Genomic DNA, 24,024 nt, shown 5'->3' with positions numbered 1-24,024 from the left:
GTGGGGCAAGGAGCTGATCTCCTCATGAACTTTCAGTAAACAGAGTCAGGAAAAGTAGATGGCTGACAAGCCTCTGCACCAGAGAAGGGGGGATGAGCAAGGATCTGATCTCTGTGCGAAGTTTCAGTAAACAAAACCTGCAAAAGTAGATGGCTGACAGTAGGATGGTGATGAGCCACTACCTGAAATAAGGCAGATAGTGGTGCACAAAGCTCATCTCCTGACCCAACCACCTGGCAAGACTATGACAGAGCTACTGATTAAATAACAAAACCAGGACTGGATGCTAAAGGAGAAACACCAGAACTACTAAGACTGAAATTCCATTGTTCCTAGACCAGGAAAATTTTTTCACTCTTTTGCTCTAAGTGCTTATCTTGTTCACTGTTTCTTAAACAACCATCTCTCACTGTTGATTTCTTTGGTTCTCTATTTTTTCTTTCTTTTCTTTGCTTTCTTTTTCTTTTCTTTCTTTCCTTCTTGGTTACATTGGTCTTAATATTGTAAGTTAGCTAATACTAAATTACAAACAGACCAGGGACAGAAACAACACCAACTGGAATGATGGGAAGAAAAAAAAGGGATGGAAACCATTCAACCCCCCAAAATAAATTAGTACAGGATTTAGAGAGAAATGAAGAAAATGGATACCCAGTTCCAGATTCAAAAAACAAAGATAGACTATCCCAAGAAACCCAAAGAACCCCATAAGAAAACCCTGAAAGAAAAAATACTGGAAGAAATCACTGAGAATTTCATGGAGATGTTACTAGACAAAGTCAACCACAACATACAGGAGGCACTCAAGAAATTCCAAGATAACAAAAATAAAGAATATGAGAGAAACAAAAACAAATAAGTGAACTCATAGTAGCCCTAAATAAATACCAAAGTGAAACAGAGAACACCATAATAGATAAATGAATTGGGGATGAAATTGACAGTATTAAAGAGGAAGTGAACCATGATATGGAAAACCTCAGAAAAAAGAATGAAACAGAAATACAAAACACAATGGAAGGCCACACCAACAGATTAGAACAAGCAGAAGACAGAATCTCAGAACTTGAAGATGAAATGGGAATTAAAGGAAAAACTGAAGAGCAATTAGTCAAACAACTAAGACCTGTGAAAGGAATATGCAAGAACTCACCAATTCCATCAAAAGATCAAACCTGAGAATTATGGGCATTGAAGAAGAAAAAGAGGTGCAAGCAATAGGAATGCATAATATATTCAAGAAAATAATAACGGAAAATTTCCCAAATCTAGAGAAAACTATGCCCATTCAGGTACAGAAAGCCTCCAGGACACAGAACAGATTTGACCAAAACAGAACTATACCCACGATATATTATCATTAAAACAACAAGCACAGAGACTAGAGAAAGAATATTGAAGGCTGTAAGAGCAAAAACAAATAACATTGCAAAGGTAAACCCATCAAAAATCACAACAGATTTCTCAACAGAAACCTTAAAAGCAAGAAGGGCATGGAGTGAGGTATTCCAGGCACTGACTGAAAATAACTTCAACCGTTTGATACTCTACCCAGCCAAACTATCATTCAAAATAGATGGAGCAATAAAAGGCTTCCATGACAAGCAGAAACTAAAACAATATATGAACACCAAGCCACCACTACAAAATATTCTTCAAGGAATCCTGCACACAGAAAATGAAAGCATACAAAACCATGAAAGGACAGGCAGCACCAAACCACAGAGAAGAAAAGGACAAGAGTAGAGAGTAACGTTAATTCAGCTGCACACAATCAAACCCTTAAACAACAAAGATAACTAAATGACAGGAATTACCACATACCTATCAATATTAACACCGAATGTTAACAGACTTAATTCCCCTGTCAAAAGATACTGTTTTGCAAACTTATTAAAAAAGAGGATCCAACAATGAGACCTGCCTGGAACTGAGGGGGATGAGAGGGGGAAAAGTGGGGGAGAGGGGCAGGGTGGAGAAATGACCCAAACAATGTATGCACATGTGAGTACATGAACAAAAAAAAGAGGTATAAAAACATCAATTTTGTCATTTGTAGAAATCCACAGAAATATTATATACATGTAAAAAGATATTCCACACTTTATTGTATTTTAATGTAGTTTTTAACTCCAAGGAGGTGAAAATGCCATTCATCTGCATTTTTTGTCTCACATATCTATTGACTTGTATGTGGTGATGTTGTGATAATTATATGTATATATTTGTACACCTGACTATATGTAACTTACTGAATACCATGGGAGATGGGATTTGTTTACTTTTCCTGGCTGTGAAATGCAGCTTAGTTGGCTAAGACTTGATTGCCTGTTCCCTCATCTCTTTTTCTCATGTTTACATTGTTGTTTCAAGTCAGTAATAAAACTGAATTACTGAGGAAAAAAAATAAGAAAGTACATCAACCATAAATAAATAAGTAAATAATTCTGAATGGTTTATTGTGAAGAACAGGCAATGAACAGACTTCTCATTGAGGCACCTGGCCAAAGATTTCATAGTAGATCCTGGAAGAGCTCCTTGCTTGAGTTCTACTCTACTGAAATGTCAAGTTAGATATATTTCAGACTTCCTTACTGTAATTCATTGAAATGTATGATAAATCTTCAGTATTCCTATATAGATTCTGGGTGGCATTTGAATCAGAGCAGTAAAAAACAAATAAAAAATATAATTGCATCATCTTTTACTTTAGAAATAGGCATATTTATTATCTAATCATTTAGCTTGCAGGTTTTATTTTTGGAACAAGATATTAGGGTCTTTAAATTAATATGAATGTAATTGAAACAGACAAAGATTAAAAATTTAAAAACTCCTATAAGGTTAGCTAAAGTGAGGTAAGCAAATTCACCTGCTTTCATAGAAAAGTCTTTTGATTAGGCTCGAATGGTGAACAAAACTAACACGTTGCTTTTGAAACTTACTTGTATATGAGAAAAGAAATTTTGGACTTGCCTAATGTTATTTTTTACTTTCAAAAATGATACCACATATACTTGTAGTCCAATAAATATAATTAGAAAAACATATAGATAAACTAAACATATTTCCTACCAAAATGACACCAAAACGAACGTTACCTGAATCTACCTTTGGAACAGTTATGTAACTGATTACACAGGATCTTGCTGTTAAAGACATTTGAGAAGTTTTTCTTTTCTGGCAATATCATAAAACATGTAATGTTTACCATATTATAACTCAACATTCCCAGAGCTCTGATCCAATGCAATGCAAATCGAAGTCAAGTTTTTTTTAATTTTCTTTTCTTTTTTAAATTTTATTTTATCATTTTTACATTTACATACATGTATACATATTATTTAGGTCACATTCCTCCCCGCCCCCCCCACTCTGGGCAGGACCTTCTCTGCTCTCTTGTTCTTCAATTTTGTTGAAGAAAAAAACATAAAAGGTAATAAGAAAAACATGGCATTTTGGGAAGTTTGAGACAAGGATAGCTATACAGGGAGATTCTTTGTGTTGTTTCCATGTGTATTAAAACCCAAATTGGTTCATCTCTATCAGACCTCTTCACTACTTCCTGGTCCCATTCCCATAGTGGCCTCTGCCAGTTTAAGATTACTATACTCACTAGTATACAGTGAACACATCAACCATATTCAAGTTTTAGGTTTCCTTCCCTTTCCCTATTCCTCCCATGTGCATTCTCCCCTTAGTGTGTGACCCATGTCCAATATTACTGCACTTGTTTTAGGTCTATAGTCTGCATAGGAGGGAGAACATACAGTTTTTGGTCTTCTAACATGGACTAACTTCTCTTAAGATGAAATTCTCCAGTTCCATCCATTTACCTGTAAATGACAAAATTTATTTCTTCCTTGTGGCTGAATTAAATTCCATTGTATATAAGTACCACATTTTCTTAATCCATTCATTGGTAGTGGGGCATCTTGTTTTTTTCCATAGCTTGGCTATTGTGAATAGTGCTGCAATAAACATGGGTGTACAGGTGCCTTTGTTGTAACCTGAGTCACATTCCTTTAGGTATATACCTAGAAGTGCTATTGCAGGATCACATGGCAGATCTATTTTTAGTTTTTTAAGAAACCTCCATATTGTTTTCCTAAGTGGTTGTATTAGCTTACATCCCCACCAGCAGTGTATGAGGACTCCTTTTTCATGCATCCTCACCAACATTTGTTGTTGCTGTTGTTTTTGATGGTAGCAATTCTAACAGAAGTGAGGTGGAATGTAAGTGTGGTTTTGAGTTGCATTTCCTTTATGTCCAGGATGGTGAGCATGTTTTCATATGTTCTTTAGCCATTTTGATTTCTTCCCTTGCAAAAGTTCTGTTTAGTTCAATTGCCCATTTCTTTATTGGGTCGTTGATTTTCGGGGAGTTTAGTTTTTTGAGTTCCCTGTATATTGTAGTTATCAGTCCCTTGTCTAATGTATAGCTAGTAAAGATTTTCTCCCTTACTGTGTGTGGCCTTTTCAATTTAGAGACCACTTCTTTTGCTGTGCAGAAGTTTTTAATTTCATATAGTTCCATTTGTCAATCCTTTCTCATATTTGTTGAGCTGTGTGAGTTCTACTGAGGAAGTCCTTTTGTATACCTGTATTTCCGGTGGATTCCCTGCTGTTTCATGTACTAACTTCAAGGTTTCAAGTCTGATATAAAGCTTTTAATCCACATTGAATTGATATTAGTACAGGGTAACAGGCATGGATCAATATGATTTTTTGGAGGCAGATAACCACTTTTCCCAGCAATATTTGTTGAAGAGGCTGTCATTTCTCCATCATATGTTTTTGACACCTTTGTCAAAACTTAGGTGGGCATAGCTGCATGGATTCATATTCGGGTACTCTATTCTGTACCACTGGTATTAATACGTGTTTTTGTGCTAGTACCATGCTATTTTTATTGATATGGCTCTGTAGTTCAGTTTGAAGTCAGGTATTGTGATACCTCCAGTGGTACTCTTTTTGCTGAATATTGCCTTGGCTATTCATGGTCTTTGTATTTCCAAATTAACTTTAATGTTGATTTTGCAATCTCTGTGATGAATGTCATTGGGATTTTGATGGGAATTGCATTGAACATATAGAATGCTTTGGGTAGTATAGCCATTTTTGCTATGTTGATTCTGCCAATCAATGACATGGGAGATCTTTCCACCTTCTATAGTCTTCTTTGATTTCTTTCTTCAATGGTTTCAGTTCTCCTTGTAGAGGTTATTTACATCCATTGTTAAATTTATTACAAAGTATTTGATTTTGTTGTGGTTATTGTAACTGGACTTGTTTTCCTATATTCTTTCTCAATCTGTTCATTGTTGGTATATAGAAAGGGTAATGATTTTTATAAGTTGATTTTGTATCCTGCTGCTTTGCTGAAGCTGTTTATCCTGTCTAGGAGCTTTTGGGTGGAGTTTTTTAGGTCTTTAAGGCATAAAATCATGTTATTTGTGAATAGGGATAGTTTGACTACTTCTGTATCTATTCGTATTCCTTTTATGTCTTCTTCTTGCCTTATTTCTCTGGCTACAAATTCCAGGACTATGTTGAATAGGAGTGGGGGGAGTGGGCACCCTGTCTAGTTTCTGACTCTAGGGGAAATGGTTTCAGTTTTTCCCTATTAAGTATGATGCTGGCTATAGGTTTGTCATATATATCCTTAATAATGTTGAGTTATATTCCTTCTATTCCTAGTTTCCTCAGAGTTTTTATCATGAAGCAGTGTCGAATATTATTAAACATTTTTTCTGCATCTATTGAGATGATCAAGTGGTTTTTGTCTTTGCTTCTATTAATATGCTGTATTACATTTAATGATTTGCATATGTTGAACCATACTTGCATCCTTGGGATGAAGCAGACTTGGTCATGGTGAGTGATCTTTCTGATGTGTTGTTGGATTTGGTTTGTCAATATTTTATTGAGGATTTTGGCATCAATGTTCATTAAGGATGTTGGCCTATCGTTCTCCTTTTTGGACGTGTCCTTGTCCAGTTTTGGGATGATTGTAATACTGGCTTCGCAGAATAAGTTAGGAATAAGTTAGGAAATGTTCCTTCCCTTTCTATTGTAGTCAAGTTTTTAAAATATCCAGAGATGTTTATCTGTAAGAAGGCTAAGATATATAGTTGGGAATAATTATTGAGGATTTATCTCCATGGTATGATTTTCAACATTTATGTATTTATAAGAACCTTTGCTCCTTTCCCTGATTGAGAGTATGGAAAAGTTAAATTATACTAATTTAATTCAGTCTTCTGTCTTCCAGTGATATATTCACTAGTAGTCCAGTTTAATTTAGACACAGAAAGTGATATAGTCCCTAGAACAAAAAAAGTTGAAACACAAAGATTTTGTAAAAATCTTTTGACAAAGTAACCTGAAGACTCATTAATGTATCTAAAATTTTATTTTTACAAGGTTAGAAAAAACAGAATTAACCTAGAAGGTAACACCCACACACAGGAAATCAATGTGAGTCAATGCCCTGTATAGCTATCCTTATCTCAACCAGCAGAAACCCTTGTTCCTTCCTATTATTGCTTATACTCTCTCTACAACAAAATTAGAAATAAGGGCAAAATAGTTTCTGCTGGGTATTGAGGGGGGAGAGGGAGGGGGCAGAGTGGGTGGTAAGGGAGGGGGTGGGGGCAGGGGGGAGAAATGAACCAAGCTTTGTATGCACATATGAATAATAAAAGAAAAATGAAAAAAAATGATAATAATAAAATAAAATTTTATTTTTACATTGAGCAAATTCAGGCAAATGAGTTGTTTGGTTGAACAGAAAAGAGCATTGTGATGGAACTCCAAAACTGTCCTACATATGGAATATTCCTGCTAAGGGTGTAACAGTTTTAAACTTTATCCCAACTAAGTTTGATATCTTTTATAGTTGAGCTTACCACACTCAGTTGTCTCCTTTGATTTTTGCATATGCATGCTTAATTTTTATGCTATATTCATTTGCACTTACTACTCTTTCTCTTTATTTATGGACATTCCATTTATTCTACAATGTCTAGTTAAATATTCTATTTACTTTGTCATGTGATCTACACAAGAAGGGCACTTAAATGTTTGCTTAATAACAAATCAGTATAAATAAAATAAGGATTCTATAAAAATTGCTGGTATAGGGGAATGTCGCAAATGTTAGATCCATTGCCTAGCAAGTGAAATGTCCTAGTTTCAATCTCCAGTAATGCAAAAATAAATAAACAAACAAATAATGTTGACTGACTAGCATTTGTTATTCTAAACACTATTCTAAATATCATTCAGGAGAGTTATTTTTCAAATTAAAGTCATTTATTTGGTATCATTCATCACATTTAAGTACTGGAAAGTAGAATGGCATGCTAATTTATTTTGAAATAAGCCTCCCAGCTTATATCACATTCAACCATCTCCCTCAAATGATTGTTACTGACCCTTGTATCAGCATCATTTTAGTGAAACACACTCTCATCCAAATTCACTGAATTCTCTTGAATTTCATCATCTTTTAAACTTTGCTCTGAACAGAAATCATTTACTTTCAATTGTGTATAAGCAATAAACAAATAGTAATTGTGCACAAAATATTTTATGTACTGCATGACAGAGATTTAATATGATAAATTAGTTTCTGTGATAAACTAAAACTTCCCATGTAGCAAAGGACAATTTCAAATTAAAGGGAATATACCTTTAAGATAATTAAGTCAAGGTAGTGTTACCAAAGACAAATAATTTGATATTAGTATATACAACTATCAGGAGTTGTCTGCAATATTCTGAAAGAATAACTTACTAAAAAGTATACCTAAGGAGGATCCAGAATGTTGACTAGAGGGAGGAAGCAGACAGTGTGACCTCTGTAAATCAAAACTCTTTCTGAGACACTGGACCCACGCTTGGCAAAAAAAGACCACCAAGAATAAGCAAAACTCTGACACCCCAACCTCCCCCCAGCCCTTACAAAGCTTCTCCATGCCATGTTACATTGAGAAAACAGGAGGGCTCCTGTGCTGCCAGACACTGGCTCCAAACCTGCTTGGGAGATGCAGACCAACAGGTGAATAAATAAGTGGCATGCAGTATTCCCACAGCCACCTCTGGGATAAACCAGTATAGCCCCTGGACAGACCAACCCCTGCCCCTCAAAAAAAAGTGAATAATAAACAAGGAACAGAAAAGGACACACAACAGAGAGGGCAGGATGCTTTGAGCACACTGGAGAAGGGGAGATGGGCAGCTCTCTGTGCAAACTTTCAGTAAGCAGAACTTGTAAAAGTAGCCTGTGGCAAGCCTTTCCACTGTAGAATAGGGCAGGCAGCTCTATGCATGAACTTTCAGTAAGCAGAGCCTGCAACAGTAACCTGCTGACAGTAGGTGGGTGATGAGCTGCTGCCTGAAATATGACACATAGCAGCTCAGAAACCTCCTCTCCTAACTCAACCAACTGGCAAGACTATGACAGAGCTACTGCTTAAGTACCAACACCAGGACTGGATGCTGAAGGAGAAACATCAGAACTATAAGAATGAAATTCCATTGTTCCTGAACCAGGACTTTTTTTTCCTCTTTCTCTCTAAGTGCTTGTCTTATTCACTGTTTCTTAAACAACCATCTCTCACTGTTGATTTCTTTGGTTCTCTATTTTTTTCTTTCTTTTCTTTGCTTTCTTTTTCTTTTCTCTCTTTCCTTCTTGGTTTCATTAGTTTTAATATTGTAAGTTAGCTAATACTAAATTACACACAGAACAGGGACAGAAAAAGTACAAAGAGGAAAGATGGGAAGAAAAAAAGGGATAGAAACCATTCTCGCCTAAAAAATAATTAGTACAAGATTCAGAGGGAAATGAAGAAAACAGATACCAAGTTCCGTACCCCAAAAAACAAAGATAGACTATCCCAAGGAACCCAAAGAAGCTCACAAGAAAACACTGAAAGAAGAAATACTGCAAGAAATCACTGAGAATTTCATGGAGATGTTACTAGACAAGGTCAACCAAAATGTACAGGAGGCACTCAAGAAATTCCAAGACAAGAAAAATAAAGAATATGAGAAGACACAAAAACAAATAAGTGAACTCATAAGAGCCCTAAATAAATGCCAAAATGAAACAGAGAACACCATAAATAGAGAGATAAATGAATTAAGGATGTAATTGACAATATTAAAGAGGAAGTGACCCATGATATGGAAAACCTCAGAAAAAAAAAGAAACAAATGAAAAACACAATGGAAAACCACCCCAGCAGAATAGAACAAGCAGAAGACAGAATCTCAGAACTTTAAGATGAAATGGAAATTAAAGATAAAACAGAAGAGCTATTTGTCAAACAACTCAAGATATGTAAAAGGAATATGCAAGAACTCACTGATTCCATCAAAGTTCAAACCTGATTATCATGGGCATTGAAGAAGGAGAAGAGGTGCAAGCAAAAGGAATTCATAATATATTCAACAAAATAATAACAGAAAATTTCCCAAATCTACAGAAAACTATGCCCATTCAGGTACAGGAAGCCTCCTGGACCAAACAGAATTGACCAAAATAGAACTACCCCATGACATATTGTCATTAAAACAACAAGCACAGGGAATAGAGAAAGAATATTGAAGGCTGTAAGAGAGAAACAACAAATAACATACAAAGGTAAACTCATCAAAATTACAGCAGATTTCTCAATGGAAACCTTAAAAAGCAGAAAGGGCATAGAGTGAGGTCTTCCAGTCCCTGAATGAAAATAACTTCAACCCTAGAATGCTCTACCCAGCCGAACTATCATTCAAAATAGATGGAGCAATAAAAGTCTTCCATGATAAGCAGAAACTAAAACAATATATGAACACCAAGCCACCACTACAAAAGATTCTTCAAGGAATCCTGCACACAGAAAATAAAAGCATACAAAAACTTGAAAGGACAGGCAGTAGCAAACCACAGGAGAAGAAAAGGCAATAGAGTAGACAGTAACATTGATTCAGCTGCACACAATCAAACCCATAAATAACAAAAACAACTAAATGACAGGAATTACCACATACCTATCAATACTAACACTGAATGTTAACATACTTAATTCCCCCATCAAAAGACACTGTTTGGCAAACTGGATTAAAAAGGCAGATGCAACAATTTGTTGCTTACAGCAGACCCATCTCATCAACAGAAACAAGTACTGGCTTATGGTGATAGGCAGGAAGAAGATTTACCAAGACAATGTCCCCCCATAACAGGCAAAAGTATCAATACTTATCTCTGACAAAATAGACTTCAAACCTACATTGATCAAATGAGATAAAGAAGGACATTCCATACTAATAAAAGGGGAAATACACCAAAAGGAAATAACAATTACCAACCTCTATGCACCCAACGTCAATGCACTCAATTTCATCAAACATACTCTGAAGGACCTAAAAACATATATAAACTTTAACACAATGTTAGTGTGAGACTTCAATACTCCCCTATCACCAATAGAAAAGTCATCAAAACAAAAAATCATTAAAGAAATCCTAGATCTAAATAACACCATAGATAAAATGGACCCAGCTGATATCTACAGAATATTTCATCCAAGATCTGCACAATATACATTCTTCTCAGTAGCCCATGGAACCTTCTCCAAATTTGATCGTATCTTAGGGCACAAAGCAAGCCTCAGCAAATATGAGAAGATAGAAATAATCCCATGGATTCTATCTGACCACAATGCATTAAAACTAGAACTCAACAACAAAAACAGCAGTAAAAAACATGCATACAATTGGAAGCTGAACAACACATTGCTCAATGATCAATGGGTAATTGATGAAATAAAAGAGGAAATTAAAAGGTTCCTGGAAGTTAATGAAAATGAAAACATGACCTACCAGGATCTCTGGAACACAGCAAAGGCTGTCTTGAGAGGAATGTTTATAGCCATGAATGCATATGTTAAAATGGGGCCTGTCATGTGAGGTGATTTGCATGTGAAAAATACTGCATTAAATTTTTCTTTGTACACAAAAGCAGTGTCATAGGACCAGACATCTTTTATAGTATAAATGTGAGGTTGATGGGATGGAGAAAAATATGCAAATTAAAAAAATAAAACATAAGATATACATAGGCTACATTTACATTTGTTCATCTTTAGAAAATAATAAAAATGATCTTTGCCACTCTCAAAATTAGAATAAAAAGGTTATATAGGCCAGAATAATCATAGTTTAACATATTTGGGAGCTGAGGATGCTAAATAATCAAAATGATCAGAATTCCATAAAAACATTAGCCTTTTAAAGAAAGAGGTGATGCATACCTACTTTCTTTGGCAAGCAAAGGATGAGTTAACGAACTTATCATAGACTGGGGAAAGGATAAACCAGACAAAATATATGCTAAATTTTAAACACCATATGTAGTTTGTGATGGTGAAGTACAGTTCTACAAAGCCCTAGTTACAGAGCAAGTTAACATCTATTTGTTGATTCTTTCCTCTACAACTTCCCCTAAGTACACAGCAGCAGTATAACAAAGGCTGGTGACAAAAAAGGAAAGCTGAGAGCAATTTCGAAGTTGACCAAGTTTCATTGGCGTAAAGGGCATAGAGACACCAAAGATTGTGAAATTAAACTAAATATGGGAACCTGAGATAGACCAGATTTACAAAGTATAAGAAATGATTCACCAAAGCCTGGGAGACATAGTAGTAGAGTGGAGATGCATAAACCTAGGTTTGGAAATACAAAAGTAAAGATACAGAGCAAAAAGAATAACCAGATGATCTAAAATTCTGGTTACCTGAACTATACAGCAGAAAGTCTCTGTGACATGGAAATTTAAGAGATATTTAGATATTTAGAGATATTTTAAATATTTAGAGATTATAAGAGTCTCAACAGTCTAGTGCAACAAACTGCATAAAGGAAATTCGTGACTACACTGTCAAAGTATTTGACAATAGTAATTACCAAATTAACTGAATCTGCAACAAAATCCAGATACATAAAGTCTACCTAAGATAAGGAGAATGAGAACGGAATTCAGGGAGGTTAAAGTACCCAAAACTTTGAGGGAAGAATGCTAGTTAGGAAGATAAATCCAGAAGAAAAACTCTAGAAATCTGTACTAGGGCTCCCCCCAATCTTTAGGTAGAAGCACAGCTGCATTTTCATAGATAGGGTAATATTTCACAAAGCCAGACAAAGAACAAGTACCAGGTAAAAGATAAACTATTAGGGGGAGGTAGTAATGTGAACAGCTACCAGAGTCCACACAAGACTGGTACATATTTGATCAGCAGTCAGAGAAGAGAGACATCATTGAATACTCAAAGCATTCAAAACGAATATCACATAGCTCACAACATAGGGGCAGAACTACATTGGTTCTAGTAAGATTACTCTAGACCCATACTAAGTAAAAGTTTTTTTAAAAATTCAAAGGAGTAAACTCACAAATTTCATCAATTTTTATTAGAATGAAATTCGTCAGTGTTTAAAATTTATTTAATTAAATTTACTTACATAAAATTGTACCTCTAATGGGCTAATATAATGTTTTGGTACTTATCATTTACCCTTTCTTTGTAGAAGGAAACTTAAAGTCCTTTCTTTTAGCTTTGTGAAATATATATTGTTGTTATCTATAGTCTACTATATACAATAGCACACCAGAACTTCCCTTCCTATCTAATTGCACTTAATACTCATTGATCAACCTTTCTCCATCCTCCTTACCCCTCTCTCCTCAGTCCCTATTAAACACCATTCTACTCTTGTCTATGACATTAACTTGTCAGATTCTATATGTGAGTACTAGTCTTTCAAGGCCTAGTTAACTTCTTATCTCCAGTTCTATCTACACTGTTGCAAATGACAGGATTTCATTCTTTTTATATCTAAGTAGTATTCCTTGTATATATATATATAGCCTTTTCTTTATCCATTCATCAGTTGATGGACACTTAGGTTTTATCCATGTCTTCACTATAGTGAATTGTGCTGCAATGAATATGGGAGTGCAGATATCTCTTTAACTTCCTGAGTTCAATTCCTTTGAATACACATCTGGTAAGTGGGATTTCTGGATTTTATGGTAGTTTTACCTTTACATTTTTGAAGAACACACTATTTTCTATAATAGCAGTACTAATTTACATTCCTACTAGCAGTTTGCAAGTATTTGCTTAGCTCCACATCCTCACCAACACTACTCTTTTGTCTTTTTGATAATGGTGGTTCTTACCAGAGTGAAGTTATATCCCACTGTGGTTTTAATTTGCATTTCTTTGATTAGTGATATTGACCATTTTGTATATGCCTTCCTTTTAACCATTTTCATGTCTTCTTTAAATAAATGCCTATTTAGGTATAATGTTCATTTTTAATTCAAATCATTTGTTTTATTGATATTGGGTTTTTGAGACCCCTTATACATTCTGAATATCCACCCCCTGTCAGATGTATAGTTTTCAGACATCTTCTCCCATTCTGTAGGTTGTCTCTTAGTTAGATACACAACAAGCATTCATAATCTCCAAGATACAATGAAATTTAACAGGCACGCAAGGAAGCACAAAATTGTTTTCAAAAAAGGAGAAAATAAGTAAATAAAAACAAGACTTAAAATAAGGTAAATATTATAGGAATGGTTTAAACTTTTCAAACTTTCTGAAACCATTCACCTATATCCCAGAAACTCAAAAACTTGCAGTAAAATAAATAAAATGATGCACATTCAGACACAAGAAAGCATTGACAGAAAAAAGAGAAAGTGACACAATGAGATTAACAGCAGACTTTTATTTTGTAGCACTGGGTATTGAACCCTGGACCTCATGCATGCTAGGTAAGTGCTCTTCTACTGAGCAGCACTTTCATCCCTGATGTCTAATAAAAAGCAGTGAGACCAGAAGGCAGTGAAGTGACAAGTCCAAAGTGCTTATAGAAGGAAAAAGACCTATCAATTGGTAACCTTAACCATAAAACTACCTTTAAAATGAAGAGAAAATGAAAGCAATACTGGAGAAACAAAAACTGAGAAAATGTGTTGCTACCATAACTGTTTTAAAGAAGTAGGAAGGATAGCTATACAGGGTGTTTCCTTGTGACATTTCCATGTATACAAGTATTATAACTGGAATTGGTTTGTCGCCTCTACCTTTCTCCTTTCTACCTTAGTCCCCTTTTTGTGGTGATTTCAACAGATTTAAAAATTCTATATTCTTTCTTGTATAGGAAGTACATCAATCATATTCACATTTTACCCTCCTTCTCTTGTATGTGACCTCCTCTTAGTATGTCTTCTTTTTCATAATATTGCTTATTTTTGTAATGGGTCTATATTCCACATATGAGAGAAATGCATGATTTTTGGCTTTCTAAACCTGGCTAACTTCACTTAAGATGATGTTCTTTACTTCCATCCATTTATCTGCAAATGTCAAAATTTCATTCTAAATAAAATTCCGTTGTATATAAATACCACATTTTCTTAATCCATACATCAATAGTGGGGCATCTTGGTTGTTTCCATAGCTTGGCTATTATGAATAATGCTGCAATAAACATGGGTGTTCAGGTGTCTTTGTTGTAACCTGACTTATATTCCTTCAGGTATATCCTTTGGAGTGGTATTGCTGGATCATATAGCAGTTTATTTTTAATGTTTTGAGGAGCCTCCATACTGGTTTCCATAGTGTTTATGCTAATTTTCACTCCCACCAACAGTGTATGAGGGTTCCTTTTTCCCCACCCACCCCCTCACCAACATTTGTTGTCGTTTGAGTTCTTGACGATAGTCATTCTAGCAGGAGTGAGGAAGAATCATAATGTGATTTTGATTTGCATTTCCTTTTTAGTCAGGGATGTTGAGTGTTCTTCATCTTTTTTTTTTTTGGCCATTTGGACATCTTCCCTTGAAAAATCTCTGTTCAGTTCATTTGCTCATTTTTTCATTTGGTCATTGATTTTTGGGGAGTTTAGTTTTTTGAGCTCCTTGTATATTGAATATAGAATTTTTATAACTTGAAGTCACTATAAGAAGAGGACTAAGGTAGAAAGAATAAAAATAGTGGTGATGAAACAATTCAGATTATAATGCATGTATACACGAAAATGTCACAATGAAACACCTTGTATAGCTATCTTAAAAATGTTTCTTGTTTTCAAAAACAGAGAACAGGAAAGCAAAAGGGGTCCTATCTGATGGGTTCATACCACTGGGAGGGGGTAGGAGATATGGAAAGGGTATAAGAGGGTGAATATGTTGTAAATATTATTAATTCATGTATGTAAATGGAAAAATGAGACCTGTTGAAAATATTCCAGGCATGGGGGGAGGGAGGATACAGGAGAATGGTGGAGGGGTGAATTCAACTATGAAATATTCTAAGAACTTTTGTAAATGTCACAATGTACCTCCCAGTATAGCAATAAAAAATTATAATACATGTTTCAGGTGTACTGGCTTAAAAAATGTTCAGAGAAGGGACTGTCAATTTGCTCTTACTGGTTAATTGAATCATTTGGGGATGATGTTATCAAACTCCTAGAACTTAAAACTCTTAAGGATTTTAGGTCTCAAAATGAAATCACAGTAAGATAATAAAATCAGTGGCACTGGGCATTAAAAAAAGAGATAGTAGAAAATGTTTATGACTGAAAACATAAACTGAGAAGGAAGTGCAAACCTACATTAGAAATAAAGAGCAACAGCAAAGATAATTGTGGAATTATGGAAGACTGCATATATGCACATCTCATATCTTCTCTTAAGTAATGTAAAATGTGGTTACATAAAATAATAAGCATATAATTGTGTTGTTGAGTCATAATATACAGAAATATCATATATTTTACAATAACAGCACAAGTAAGGATGATTGAAGCAAATTTGTATAAAAGAAATGAAATGGCACCCTTTCTTGAATTTGTTAGTAAACATAAAATTATTTTAAGTAATTATTAAAATGCATTCTTAGATTTCTAACATATATCAGTGTAATACTTACAATGCTATTACAAAAAGGGGAAGAGGGAACAAACCTGTATAAGGATTACACTTGCATGTCCCAGTGGAGATAGCAATACAAATAGCACTGTGATAGACTGAGTTGAATATAGTAAGCCCTTGAGAAACCATTAAGAAAATAATTTCATATATATAGAGAAATATCATATTACTAAAATATCATATTAGAAAATATTTACTTAATACAAAACAGATCAATAAAGGAAGAATAGAAAGACAGAAACAGGCATGAGATACAGGAAACAAAATGAAACATGCCAGACTTAAACCTACTTAATATCAATAATATCATTAAATATGGTAGAGATTTCCTGGAACATTTTTTAGGTACAGGAGATTGAACTCAGGGCTTTGCTAATACTAAGTAATTACTCTATCATTGACCTAACATCTCCAGCCATTTAAAAAAAAATCTTCACTTTGACAAAAGTATCTCACTAAGTTGTTCAAACTGGCCTGATGCTTTTCAGTACCCTGCCTCAACTTCTCAAGTAGCTAGGATCACAGGCATGCAAAACCATGACTGGCCTAAATTTTTTTAAAAATACACTTGTCTGTTACTTACAGAAGATACACTCTAGAGTCCAAGACACAAATAAGTTGAAAGTTAAAGGATGGAAAAAGTAAATTAGGCAAGTAGTTACTATTAGAAACTGGAATGGATAGAATAATATAAAAATAGATATTTAACAAAAAATTGTACTGGAGGTAAAGATGGGCATCTGATACTGATCAAGATCCAAGCAGTACAAATATGCAAATGCAAACCTGCATTTATTTCCTATGGATAACATCACATCATCAAAAACTTTTTTGCTTGAAACAAATAAAATGTACTGTTTCAATATTATGGAGGCATAACCTTCAAAATCAAAGTCCCAGTGGGGCTTTACTCCTTCTGATAATTCTGGGAAGAAGCTCTTTTCTCTTCCACCATCTGCTGGCTGGAGGCTTTACTTGGCTTCTTTGGTTGCATCACTACAGTCACTGACTCTGTGGTCACATTGACTCCTCCTTTTCATGTTTCTCAAATCTTCATGAGCTTGTTTTTAAAGAACACTTTCCATTGGCTATAGGGATGCATGGGTAATTACAGGATAACATATTGATAATCCTGATCACATCATTATTTTCTAAAATCTAGGATGACATTCAAAATTCTGATTGGATGTGTCTTTTGAGGAACCACAATTCAAACTACTCCAGCACCTGATGATAGCACTAAAACACATGAAGTAACAAACTCACAGTTTTTTATTTTAATAAACATAAGTTTTATTTTTTCACAGTTTTTTTTTCTTTTTTGCTGGGTGGGGGTACATTGTGGCATTTACAAATGTTCCTACATATATTAAATATATCAGAATTGAATTCACCCCTTCTAACATCCTCTTTTATCCCTCCCCCCATTCCTGAAATACTTTCAACAGGTCTCATTTTTGCATTTGCATACATGTGTACACAGTATTTGCTCTATCCCACACCTTTTCTCCACCTCTCCACCCTAAACTCATAGTCTTAAGGGAGAAATAAATTCAATAATAGTCAGAGACTCTAGTGCTTCACTTTACTTAATGGAAAAAAACAATAAGACAGAATGTTAAGGAAATAAGAGGGCTTTCAGTATATTATCATTCAAGTGGACCTAACAGCTATGTATAGAATATTTCACCAATAATTGTAAGATGCATATTCTTATCTAATATCCATGGTAAATTCACCCAGGATAGATGATGTGTTTATCTAAAACATATATCAATAAATTTAAAAGCACAGAAGCCATACATATTTAATTTGTCAATACAATAGATAATATTCAAAATCAATCAGTAGTAAGGAAAATAAAAGAAATTTAGGAAATGCTGAAATGTGTGGAAATTAACCAATGTATTACTAAATACTAATGAGTCATAAAAGTAACTGCAGGAGAAAGTGGAATTGTTTCATATACATAAAAATAAAAATAAAATGTAAATATTTATAAGCCACAGGCAATGTAATGCTTAGTATGGAATTACAAACTCATTCCATAAGTCCAACATCACCCTGATACTAATACCAGAAAAGGACCCTCATACACACACACACACAGTTTCAGACCAATATCCTTGGTGAACATAGATGCCAAAAACGTCAAGAAAATATTAGCAAATTGAATCCAATAGCACATCAAAAAGGTTATGCACCATTATCAAGTGAGATTCAGCCCAAGGATGTAATGATGATTCAACACATGTAAATTAATTAATATAACACATCAAATTGACAGAATGAATGACAAAAACTGTATGATCATTTTAATAGATGAAGAAAAAGCATTCATGATAAAGAACTTTTAACAAATTAGGTATAGAGGGTATGAACTTCCATACACTAAAGGCTGTATATTACAGACCCAAAGTCAACATTATACCAAATAGAGGAAAACTGAAATTGTTCTCTCTACATTCTGGATTAAGACTAGGATGTTCATTTTCACTACCCTTATTCAACATAGAACTGAAAGTCTTAGTCAAATAAGTTAGTCAATAGAAAGAAATATAGTGCATCCAAACAAGAAAGGAAAAATTGAAATTATCTCCATATGCAATGACATGATTTTATATATGCAAAACCCTAGGGATCCCATCTGTTGCAACTGACTTAAAAATTCAGTAAAGTTGCAGGATACAAATTCAGCATACAAAAATTAACACTTTTACCTAACACTGACTTGAAAAATAAGTCAAATAAACAGTTCCATACACATAGTCACAAAAATACTAAGGAATAAATTTAAACAGGGAAGTAAAGGATCTCTATAATAAAAATTACAAAACACTGATGAAATAAATTAATGGGAACACAAAAATGGAAAGACATCTCAGGTTCATGAATGGGAAGAATTAATATTGCTAAAACGTACATACAACCCAAAACAATTCACAGAGTCAGTAAAAATCCCACTAAAATACCAATGAAACTATGAACAAAAGTAAGGAAACAGAGAAAAATAATACGAAAATGTCTACAGAATAATGAGAAACCCCAGAGAATAAAAGAAATCTTGACAAAAAAGAGAAAAGGTGGATCTATCAAAATTCCTAGCCTCAAAATATATTACAAAGCTACAGTAACAAAACATCATGATTTTTCTGGGCTCTTTCCTCTGAGTTCTAATCCAGGTACTGACACTTTTGATGGGGGGCTTTCTTTGTGATTCTGCCCTTTCATAAGTTTGGGATGTTAGGCTATGTGGTTGATGTATTCCCTTATACAATCTTATACAAGAATTAATATAGAATTTTTAAACCTGTTGAAACCACCATAAGGGAAGAAACGTAGCAAGAAGAAAAATAGAGGAGATGAAACCATTTGGGTGATATATCTATATATATATCACAAGGATGCTCCATGTGTAGCTATCTTAAACAAAAATGCCATTTTTTCCTTTTATAAAATTGGAGAACAGGAGGATAGAACAAGTCCTTCCTGGTGGGAGGTTGGTATCAGTGGGAAAGGGGAGAAGTGAGGAAAGGGTGAAGGAGGTGGGAATACTGTGTACACATGTTTGTAAATGCAAAATGATACCTGTTGAAACTGTTCCAGGAATGTGGAGAAGGGGAAATAAAGGAGAATGGTTGAGGGGGTAAATTCAAGTACGATATATTTGATATATTGTGAAAACTTTTGTATAGGCCACAATGTACCCCTAACCCAGCACAACAATAAAAAAGAGGGAAAAAAACCCATCATGATACTGATATAAACAGAGTAGAAATCCAAGGCATTAATGCATCTATGACAAGTGATGTTCAATAAAGTTGCCAAAATATACATTGAAGAAAGGACAGTTTTCAAAAAATAGTGCTGAAAATCCTGAATATCCAAATGCAGAATTAAACTAGACCTCTGCCACATGGGCTGGATGGTGCCTGTAATTCCAGCTGCTTGGGAGGCTGTTGCAAGTTTGAAGCCAGCCTGGGCTACATAGTAAGATCCTGTCTCAAAACAAAAACAAAACAAACTAGACCCCTGCCCCTCACCATGTATAAAAAACAACTCAAAATAGATCAACTATACAACTATTAGGAGAAAACATAGGAGAAACACTTCAGGAGATCCACACAGGCATTGATTTTTTTATAAGACCTGAAAAGCATAGGCAACAAAAGCATAAATTAACAAATGGGATTATATAAAACTAAGAAATTCTGCACAGCAATGTAAAGAATCAACAGAGTGAAGAGATAACCTGCAGAATGGGAGATGATATGTGCAAACTATTCCTCTCATAATGGATTAATTTCTAGAATATATACAGAACTCAACCCAATAGCAAAAAAAACCCTCAAATAATCCTATTAAAATGGATAAATAACCTTTTTGTTGAGTAAACGAGCAGTGGTTTATTAAGCAGAGAGGAAGAAAGAAGTACTTGTACAGGTAAAACTGTATAAATAATCTTAAAATAGTTATTTCCCAAAGAATATATGGCCAACAGATAGATGAAAAATGCTCACTCAATATTCATCAGGGAAATAAACATCAAAGCCATAATGAGATATCATCTCACTCCAATAAGAATGGCTTTAATCAAAAATTCAAAAATCAACAAATATTGGTAAGAATACAAAGAAAGAAGAACTCTTACACACTGTTGGAGAGAATGAAAACTAATGCAACCAATATGAAATACAGAAAGGAGTTTCCTTTTAAAAAGCTAAAAATGAACATACCATGTGACTCATCTACCACATTACTGGCTGTATAGCCAAAAGAAATAGAATATGTATATATATATAATATATTTGTTTATATATTATATATTATAATATATTATAAAAATATATTTTGGCTGTATAGCCAAAAGAAATAGAATATGTATATATATATAATATATTTGTTTATATATTATATATTATAATATATTATAAAAATATATTACATATATTATATCATAATATATATTATATATTATGATATATAATATATATTATGATATATATTATGATATAATATATATCATAATATATATTATATATTATGATATAATATAAGTATATTTATATAATTATAATTATGTTTTATAATATATAAAATGTATTATATTTTATACGATATATATATATATAAAAGAAACACCTGCACTTCCGTGTTTATTACAGCACTATTCACAGTAACAAAGATATGGAATCCAGTGAGATGTTTGTTGATTGGTGAACAGATTAAGAAAAGCTGGAATGTTACATATTCAGTAGAATATCATACACAATGCATAATGGAATGAAATTCTGTCATTTGAGGAACTTGGACTGAATTGGATTATATTACATTAAGTGAAATAAGTCAGGCATAGAAAGAAAATATCACATGTTCTCACTCATATATGAAACAAAAAAGTTGATTTAAATACTCATAGAGTAAAGAATAGTGGTAACTAGAGTTTAGGAAGGGTGGTGGGAAGGAGATAGAAGGAAGTTGAATAACAATACCTAAAGAGTCACAATAGGGTGACTATGGCTTATAACTATACATTTTACAAAGAAATAGAGTAGTTAAAAGGTTCCTAACACAAAGATATGATAATTGTTTAAGGACATGGAAATGCTAAATTACCCTGACTTGATTGTTACAAATTATGTAAACCTATCTAATTATCTCACTGCACCACAAAATATATATAATTACTATGTGTCAATTGAAAATTTAAAAATAATCTAGAAAATAAGTGACACACTAAACTGTTGAACATATTCTGAAAGAAGTAAATAACAAAGCCTAGAATGGAAATATTAATAGAGAATAGAAAAACAATATAGAAAATTTTGAAAGTTGATTTTTTGAAGAAGTCAACAATATTGACAAACTTTCACCTAAATTCATCAAAACAAAGAGAGAAAATGTGAAGAAAGATTTAAATTATTAAAATCGAAAATCGAAAAGAATATATAATTGCTTATCTTACAGATATTAAAAGGACTGTGAAAGAATACCACAAACAATTTCATTTTCAACAAATTAAATAGCTTATATAAAATAAAGTCCTAGAAACACATAAATGAAAATAACTGACTATAAAATAAGCACAAAGTCTGAATAGATTTGTAACTAAAAAGAGAATTGGTGATGAACAAATTACTTGTAAATAAAACAACTTGGATGAATCTCAAATGCATTATACCAGTTGAAAGTAGGCACTGTTAAGAGGATGCACACTGCGTAACTCCATTCCTATGTCATTCTCTAAAAGAATAGTAGTGTCAGTGAAGAGATCAGTTACTTCCAGGGGTTAGGGGAAGGGAAAGACTATGACTATGAAGAATGACACAAGATAATTTTTCCTGGGGGTAGTAGGGATCTGTTCTGTGTTTATTTTGGAGGTAATTATATGAATCTACACATGTGCTAAAAGTTATATAATTGCACAAAAAGTCGATCACCCTGCACGGTAATTTAAAAATAAAATAATTACTTGAAGGAAAAAAAAACTTTCCACATACACAAAAGTAACTCAGTCCTACATGATTCTACTGGTGAATTCTGCCAAATGTTTAATGAAGGATGAAAAACATAATTCACATGCTCTTCCAAGAATAATAAAAAAGATTAGCAAGCTATTTCTGTTCTGCCAGCTCTAGAGACTTGACAAACCCATTAGATCTATACTGGCAACAAAAATAATAGCAACTGCAACTGAAGGATGTTGCTGGCCCTGGCTTTTGATTATTACAAAGCTGGTGACAGAAATACTACTATAGAAAGCAAAATGATCATGCTTGCTACCAGGAGTAGTTGGATGCTCTTTTTTTTTAATGTGTATTATATTGTATACAATAAGCAATTTCATCATGACACTTCTATACATGCATGTAATGTTCTTTGACCATATTTATCCCCTCTATTGTTCCTTTTCTCCCTTCTCTCCTCTTTTTCCTTCTGTTTCTGCCTCCCTCATAGTCCCCCTTTTACTTTCATAACCTTGGCTTTCTATTAGTGTATGTTAATTATGCAAATGAATTCATTGTTGTATTTCCATATATAATGAACTTGGACCATATAGACCCTTATATTATCCATACTTCTCCACTCTTCCTCCTTTTTTTACAATTTTAATGGGTTTCATTATTCTACTTTCATACATGCATTAATACACTTCAAACATATTCGTCCCCAATCGCCCTCTCCTTTTGTTCTCTCCATTCTAGCTGGTTTCTCCCTCAACAATCCCTCGTTTATGTTCATATCTTTTTATATAGGTATAGATTCTTCACACGGGAGAAAACATGTAATATTTATCTTTCTGAGTCTGGTATACTTTGCATAACATAATGATCTCTAGTTTCATCCATTTTCCTACAAATGACATAATTTCATTCTTTTTTTTTAGGGGGGAGTGCAAATGTGGTAAACCCATTATAACCAATTATGCAGTGCAGTTTCCCACATTTGGGAAATCGCAGAGGTCAGCACACCCAGAGTGCAATGGATCAGCCTCACCCTGGAAAAACCACCTTCGTGATCATGGTATCTCCACTGCCAGGTAAGTGTAATAATTACATTCTTCTTAATAGCTGAGTAAACTCCATTGTGTATGCATACCATATTTTCTTTATATCCACTCATATATTGATTGGCTTCTAGGATGTTACCATAATTTGGCTATTGTGAGTCCTCTGCTCTTTAAATCTCACATACAACTTTTTGTTCAAAGCTAAACCTAAATTATAATGGGAAGCTGTGTTTAGAAATATGTGTTTGTGTATGACATATGCAGAATACCATTCCACTATATCCACCATATTATATCTTTTTGAAAAAAAAATCACCAGAGTATTGACCATCAATTCAGTTAATAACGTGGGCAAGACATCAATATGGAAGTTGATAAAGTACACATATGAGCAGATTTTACTTTATGAGAAATAAAGTAAATGAAGGAATCAACGATTAAGACCTTCCTTCTTATGCAAAAGAAAATATTTTTATAATGCTTTTCCCTATTAAAACAATTAATATTACAC

The 24,024-nt window shown here is 33.7% G+C and overlaps 1 non-coding gene across 1 annotated transcript; it reads right to left on the bottom strand.

The window, feature by feature from the left end:
• Window positions 1-23,389: 23,389 nt before the first annotated feature.
• Window positions 23,390-23,551, bottom strand: LOC141419967 (U1 spliceosomal RNA). The gene has a single exon (XR_012444693.1). It is a non-coding gene; the product is annotated as a U1 spliceosomal RNA (small nuclear RNA).
• Window positions 23,552-24,024: the final 473 nt, after the last annotated feature.

Source organism: Castor canadensis, chromosome X (assembly GCF_047511655.1).
Source record: "Castor canadensis chromosome X, mCasCan1.hap1v2, whole genome shotgun sequence".
Taxonomy (NCBI): Eukaryota; Metazoa; Chordata; class Mammalia; order Rodentia; family Castoridae; genus Castor; species Castor canadensis.
Note: the sequence above shows the minus strand (reverse complement) of the source record. Positions and strands in the feature narration are given on the sequence as shown.